The sequence below is a fragment of the Vombatus ursinus genome, unplaced genomic scaffold, assembly GCF_900497805.2.
Source record: "Vombatus ursinus unplaced genomic scaffold, bare-nosed wombat genome assembly UNPS02014832.1, whole genome shotgun sequence".
NCBI lineage: Eukaryota > Metazoa > Chordata > Mammalia > Diprotodontia > Vombatidae > Vombatus > Vombatus ursinus.
Window position 1 is genome coordinate 10,172,753 of NW_020954610.1, and position 7,731 is coordinate 10,180,483.

The window sequence follows — 7,731 nt, forward strand, 5'->3', positions numbered from 1 at the left end:
CAAGTGTTTATGACCCCATAGAGGATTTTCTTGGCAAAGATACTGGAATGGTTTGTCCTTTCCTTCTCCACCTCATTTTGCAGATGAGGAAGCTGAGACAAGTGACTTGTCCACTGTCACACAGCTAATGTGCCTGAGGCGATTTGAACTCAGGTCTTCCTGTCTCCAGGCTCAGTGCTCTATCCACTGCACCATGTAGCTGCCCCTGGTTTTTGCTTTTTTTTTTTTAACATCATCTTGCTAAACCTAACCACTATTTGATAATACTCTTTCTGTGGAACTTCTATTTATATCTTCCTCACAGTGGTAGAGAAGAGACCCTGAGTTCTCAAAGGCTATGCAAGCAGAATGCAAGCATTAGTGGGTGCTACCAATGACAGGCCTTATCATCAGCTGGATGCTTGCCACAGGAGGAGTTGGCTAGAGCTAAGTTCAGAGAAGTTTGTCACCAAACTGGTCACACAGTAAGGAGTTGCTCTGGCTACCACAGCAGCTCTTGAAGACCATGGCATAAGCCAAGAGAATAACCTAGTGAGGTAGCACAGTGAATAAAGCACCAGGCCTGCAGTGAGGAAGCTCTGAGTTCAAATGTGACACATTCTAGTGGTGTGACCCTGGAGTCCCTTAACCTCTATCTGCCTCAGTTTTCTCATCTGTAAAATGAGAATAATAATAGTACCTACTTCTCAGGGTTGTTGTGAGGGTTAAAAGAGATGGCTTAGCACAGTGCATGGTACATGGTAAGTGCTATATAAATGTTAGCTATCATCATCATCATCATTATCGCCATCACCATCACACTAATGAGATCATAAAACCTTGACGTGTCCTATGTAAAAAGACATTCCAAGGAAGAGAACTCAGTAGCTTAGAGGTATACTTCTTGTTCTTTGGGTTTTTTCAGGCATCTGTTGTTGAGTTGGTTTGCGCAAATTTGGGTGTTCCTACCTCATGGGATTTCAATATTATTATATTATACCATGATCACCATTTTAACTGCATGAAATATCACACATCCAATCAAAAAGTCCTTTTATTTTCTTTTAGAGATAGGAATAGGAAGAATAGATGGTTTTCTTTTATTAATAAAAACATTAAACCATAATTGTTTCCTCTCCAGGAAAGAAATAAGTCCTTTATATAAAGGATAATTTCCAGTACACATTCTACCAAAGAATTATTAAGATAAATATTAAGAATATTGCTGTTCAATGACATGCTGTATAATTGGGTACAGCACCATTCAACTCTTTTTTCCTCTGGGGGTAAATAATAATTTTTTTTAGTGTTTGCTTTTGACCTTTTTTCCAAGGATCTTCAAATGTAGATGTTAATTTGTCAATGCAATTTATACCCAAACACTTTGTAAGATAGATGGTAGCTAGCTATTTACTTGTTGAGTGGATATATGAGCATTCAACTAGAAACAGACACAAATTATCCTGATAGTAAAAACAAACCATAACAAACCCATTTTTAGATGGAAAACCTGAAATAAAATTACAACAATTAACAAGGAAAGAAAAAAGGATGGGAGACTTAGTTCTTTCAGGAGCAAAGCTAAATAGAATTTAGAGTCAGAGGCTCTGGATTCAAATTTTAGCTCTGCCATTTTCTGCCTGTGTGACTTTGCAGAAGTCAATTTGCTTCTCTTGGCCTCAGTTCCTCATCTGCAAAATGGTGGGGAGAAGTGGCTGTTGGTTAGACTAACTGATCTCTAAGGTCCCTTTTAGCTCTAAATCTATGATCCTACTAGTCTATTTGTTTGCATCAAGGTAAATGATACCTAGAATAATGTAAAATGTCTATTTTTAAAAAGAAAATGGGTATACTCTTGCTATTGAAGGAGTACCCCACTAAGTTAGTCCTTAAATTCACATATATTTTGTGCTGAAACTTGACAAAGAACTGAGCCCATTAGGCAAGATAATTATTCTACAGCATATATTTTATTAGGTAACTCTGGTTCCAAAACTTCCAGTGCCTCCCGACTGACTCTAAGATAAAACTGAAACTCCTCAATAGGCCCTCTACAATCTGTTTCTGACCTCCCTTTCCAGACATTTTGTGCTGTTCTATTTCACAAATTCTAGGATATAGTCAGATTAGACTGTTTAATATTCTCTGAATTTGACAGTCCTTGATGCATTCACAGAAATGATACATCTCCTAGTATCTATCTCTTATTTTCAGAATACTTCAGTGGCTTGAATCTGGTGCTACCTTCTTTGTGAAGCCTCTCTTGATCCTCAGATTTGTTAGTATTCTAGGCCTCCTCAAATACTTAGCTGTGAGTATCTCCTTTGGAGTATAAGCTCCTTGAGTGAAGGTACTCTTTTGTCTTTGTCTTTGTATATTCATCAACTAGCACAGTGCTATGTTCATAGCAGGCACTTGCTAAACTTTGTTAAATTGGATTGAATCAGAATTGTCTACTAACTAGTAAGAAGCTATTGGGCTGGAATCCATTTGGGAAATAACGTAGTCCTTTCAATGATCTCATACTGCTCATTGCCCCAAAAGCCTATCCCTTTAACACCAATACTGTCATTTGGTGATGCTATATAGAATTCAATCAACCTTCTTGAAAGAATCAAAATTATGAGTGACCCCCAAAACAAAAGAAAGATGCAGGGTGGATGTGGGTTGTAGCATATTACTAATGATATATCTTTTGTGTGAGAAATTTCATAAGAACCATCATCAAAGGACATAATGTAGAGAGAATGAAAGGCATTATTGAGTGCTTCATTGGAATTGCTTATGTATTTAAAGAAGCAGAGGAAGACTTCTAAGGCTTTCTCACTGGAGAAATTATGGAAAGACATGGAAAAGAATCCCTCAGGATGAAATATACTTTCTATAAGCCAATAGTAAAATGTGGCTACAGAAATGAAAATTAATACATAAAAGTTAGAATAGAATAATTTAAGCCAAGTTTTATTTGTGTTATATAACTCACATGGCTGTACTCTGAACTCCAGCTTGGCCTTTCATCATCCCTCAACCCACTCTTTTAGTGAATTCATTAGTTCCCAGTTTCAACTATCATCTCTTGACCTGCATATATAGCCCTCATCTGTCTTCTGAGATCCATATTCATATCCTACATAGCCAACTGCCTGCTAGATATCTTTAACTAGATGTTCCATAGGCACATCAGTCTCAAGATGTCCAAAACAAAGCTATTTTTTTACCCTAAAACCAACTCTCCTTTTAACTTCCTTATTTCTATCAAGGGTATTACAATTCTTCTAGTCATCCGAGTTTAAAATTGGACTCTTCACTCTTATATTCAATTAATTGCCAAATTTTGTGATTCCACATCATCAACATCTCCTGCATTCAACCTCTTCTCTCTATTCATGCCACTATTGCTCTATCTCATGTTTTCATCATCTCTCACTCAGACTATTGCCTCCTAATTGGGATCCTTGAATTGTTTCTCCTTTCTCAAATCTACCATCCACACAGGTGTCAAATTGACCTTCCTTATATCTAGGTCTGACCATATCATTCCCTGACTCCAGAAGCTTCAATGGTTTTCCACTGTCTTTAGGATAAAATAGAAAATCCTCCATTAGGCATTAAAATCCTTGATAATTTAGTTCTAGTCTACCTTTCCAGGCTGATTATAGAAGTCTTCCCTTCATATACTAAACAAGTGGTGTCAAACACAAATAGAAACGGGGACCACTATATAAGGATCCCTGAATATTGACTTAGAAAACCACGTGTTAACATTATCTATGTTTTATTGTATTTTTATATATTTTGCTAAGTATTTCCCAATTACATTTTAATCCAGTTCTAGCTGCATGCAGAAGTGTTGCAGCTGCCATGAGCCATGTATTTGACATCTCTGCACTAAAAGAGTTAGCCAAACTGGTCTACATATTGTTCTCCACACAGGACATTATATCTTCTACCTCTGCAACTTTGTATGGTATGTCCTCCATACTTGGAAATGCAGTATCTTCTCACCTCTGCTGCTTTCTAAATCCAGGTCAAGGTCCACCTCATATAAGAGGCTTTTCCCTGATTTCTTCAGTTTTTAGTGCTTCCCTTCAAATTACTTTGTATTTATCTTATAGCTATCTTGACTCAGTCGTGCTAGATATAGAATCTCAGGATGTGGGTTTGAATCCTGACTCCTTCACTAACAGTTTGGAATTATTATTCTATTTGAAATGTCCCATTTCTAAACAAAAAGTGCTTTTTTTCTGACAAAGGATGGGAAGAGGTAGAATGGGTGGTTTTATTTTATTTATTAATGCAATACTAAGCAATAATTCATTGTTTTTTCTTTCCAGGTAAGAATAAGGTTATATGCTTGTGCCTGTGTGACCTTAGGCAAGTCATTTAACTTACCTGGCCTCAGTTTTCTCATATATCTAATAAGCAGTTTGGATTAGGTGACATTTGAGATATCTTCCATGTATCTGTATCTATATCTATATATATTTATACCTTAGATCTTATCAATTTACTTATTTGTGAACATATATCCCCCAGTAAAATGTGAGAACTTTGAAGGCAAGAACTTTTGTATTTGTTTTCCTGGGGACTGACGCAAAGATTTAATAAATGATTCTTGATTTATTGAACAAATTGAGGCCCAGAGAAAATAATTGATTTGCCCAATGTCACACACAGTAAGTAAGTTGCAAAGCTCCTCTGACTCCAAATCTGTGTTGCCTTATAATTTGAGATTAAGTAGGTAGTTAGTCTATGGAATCCAAAAGGCTTTCTAAAAAGATTTACTCTGCATTTTTCAATTCTTGTCTGGTTTAGAAGCCATCCTGATAAGGGCCAGAATACTAATTAATTCCTCATCTATAACCCAAACTCTTATAATTTGGCACAAGGGACAATTTTGTTTCAATTGTTGTTTGCCTTTAATAGGATGCATTAAAAATACCCTGACATATATCTTCCTCATTGTGATAGAAAAAAAAGGTAAAAAGCCCAAGCAGTTAAAGTCAGAAGTTCAGTGCTTTTTTTTTGGTTGTTGAAAAGAAAATGAAAACTTGGTACTAGGCTCATTGTTCTATCTTAAATCATTTAATTTCATGAAATATCTTCTAAATTGAAGAAAAATACATCATACAGTTTACATGGTTAGTCAGGAATTACATCAAAAGTTCATTAAATCACATCTAGGGAATTTAAGTGAACTGAAGTAAGTAAATTAAGAGCTGAGTTAATTAAGTTGTTAATTAGTTAATTAACTGTTACAATTTTAAGTGATACCATTAACAAACAGACATAAATTTCAGTTTAGGTTTCCTGTATTTAGAAAGTCTTTATGGAATTGTAAAAGCTGGAGGGCTTAATTTTTTCCATAGTTTAGAGCTAAATACTAACATATTTGTAACAGGATTTTTATTATTTAGAGGCTAAGGCAGTTTAAAATCATTTAACAAATTGTCTTTTTTAAAAGATAAAAATAAAAAAACCTTTCTTTTTGCTCTTCTATTTAAAAAAAAATGAAAAATGAATACATAGCAGCAGTGCAGCAGTGCAGCAGCAGCCCTTTCTGCTCCATAGTGGTTAGCTATGATCTTTGATGTCCCAGCAACCATGTTGAAGGGACCTGAAATTGGCATTGATCTTGGCACCAGTTATTCCTGTGTGGGAATCTTCCAACACAGGAAAGTGGATATAATTACTAAAAATCAAGGAAACAGGACTACCCCAAGCTATGTTGCCTCCACTGACACAGAAGTTTAATTAGTGATGCTGCAAAGAATCAAGTCGCAATGAGCCTCACCAACACAGTCTTTGATGCCAAATGTCTGATTGGTGGCAGATCTGATGGTGTAGTTGCGTAGTCATTCATGAAGGATTGGCTTTTCATGGTGGTGAACCACATGGGCAGGCCTAAGGTCCAAGTAGAATACAAAGGGGGACCAAAAGTTTCTATTTAGAAGATGTATCTTCTATGGTCTTGACCAAGATGAAAGAAATTGCTAACGCTTACCTTGAGAAGGCTGTCACAAATGCTGTCATCATATTGCCAGATTACTCCACTGATTCCCAATGTTAGATGACCAAAGATACTGGAACTATTGCTGGTCTCAGTGTGCTCTGAATCATCGATGAGCCGACTGCTGCTGCTGTTGCTTATGGTTTGGACTAAAAGACTGGTGCCAAGAGAAATGTGTTCATCTTTGAGGAGGTACTTTCTATGTCTCCATTCTTACCATTGATGATGGCATCTTTGAAGTCAAGTCCACAGCTGGGGACACCCACTTGGGTGGGGAGGACTTTGACAACTGCATGGTCAGCCATTTCATTACTGAGTTCAAGCAAAAGCACAAGAAGGGAGCAGTGAGAACAAGAGGGCTGTCTATCATCTGTGCACTGCTTGTGAGCATTCAAAGCACACCCTCTCTACCAGTACCCAGGTCAGTGCTGAGATTGACTCCCTCTATGAAGTTATCAACTTCTTTATCTCTATCTCATACGCCTGTTTTGAAGAGCTGAATGATAACCTCTTCAGTGGCACCCTGGACCTCGTGGAATAGGCCCCAAGACATGCCAAGCTAGATAAATTATAGATTTATGATGTCATCTTGGTGGGCAGTTCCACTCAGGTCCCCCAAATCCACAAGCTTCTGCAGGACTTCTTTAATGGCAAGGAGCTCAACAAGAGTATTTATCCTGAAGAGGCTGTTGCCTGATGATGCAGCTGTCCAGGCTGCCATATTGTCTCAAGATAAATCTGAGAATGTGCAAGATTTGCTGCTATCGGACATTATTCCTCTTTCCCTTGGAAATGAAACTACTGGTGGAGTTGTGACAGCTCTGCTCAAAAGCAATGCCTCTACTTTTAGCGCTTACTAGGACAACCAGCTTGGTATGCTTATTCAGGTTTTTGAAGGTGAGAGAGCAATGACAAAAGATAACAACCTGCTTGGTGAATTTGAGCTCACAGAAATACTCGTTGTCCTGAGGGATGTTCCTCAGATTGAAGTAACACTTGACATTGATGCAAGCGGCATTCTCAATGTTTTTGCTGTGGATAAGAGCAAAGGCAAAATGAACAAGATCACTAACACCGATGACAAAGGTCGTCTGATTAAAGATAGTGAGGGTTTGGTCCAGGAGGCTGAGAAATACAAGCCTGAAGATGAGAATCGGTGAGACAAGGTATCTTCCAAGAATTTTCTTGAATCTTATGCTTTCAACATAAAGACTGCCATAGAGAATAAGAAACTCCAAGGCAAAATTATTGATGAAGACAAACAGAAGATCCTTGCCAAATGTAATGAAATAATTAACTGGCTGGATAAGAAATAGACTTCTGAGAAGGAAGAATTTGAGCATCAGCAGAAAGAATTAGAGAAGGTCTGCAACCCCATCATTACTAAGCTGTACCAGAGTGCAGGGGGGCATGCCAGGAGGCATGTCTTCCTGGTGGGTTCCCAGGGGGTGGAGCAGCCCCATCTGGAGGTGCTTCTTCCAGACCCACCATTGAAGAGGTCGATTAAACGCACCAGAAGGAACATTACACACAGTTTTCCAAAAATTGAAGTACTCAAATTTGTAGCCAAGGCAGTAGTAGTTTAAAAGTAACATTTTAGCTACTGTATAAATTTGGGCATTCTGAATACTCAAATGTGTGCAGAGGGAGAGAAGTGAACAACATTCCACTTTATCAGTACTGTAAACAACTGGAAATGCAATTTTTGTTCCAGAGAATAAAATTTACCTAAAATTGGCAAA

At 37.6% G+C, this 7,731-nt stretch overlaps 1 pseudogene; it reads left to right on the forward strand.

Annotated features, from left to right (window-relative positions):
- The first annotated feature begins 5,583 nt into the window (after positions 1–5,583).
- On the forward strand, positions 5,584–7,496 carry LOC114025914 (annotated as a pseudogene).
- The last annotated feature ends 235 nt before the right edge of the window (positions 7,497–7,731 follow it).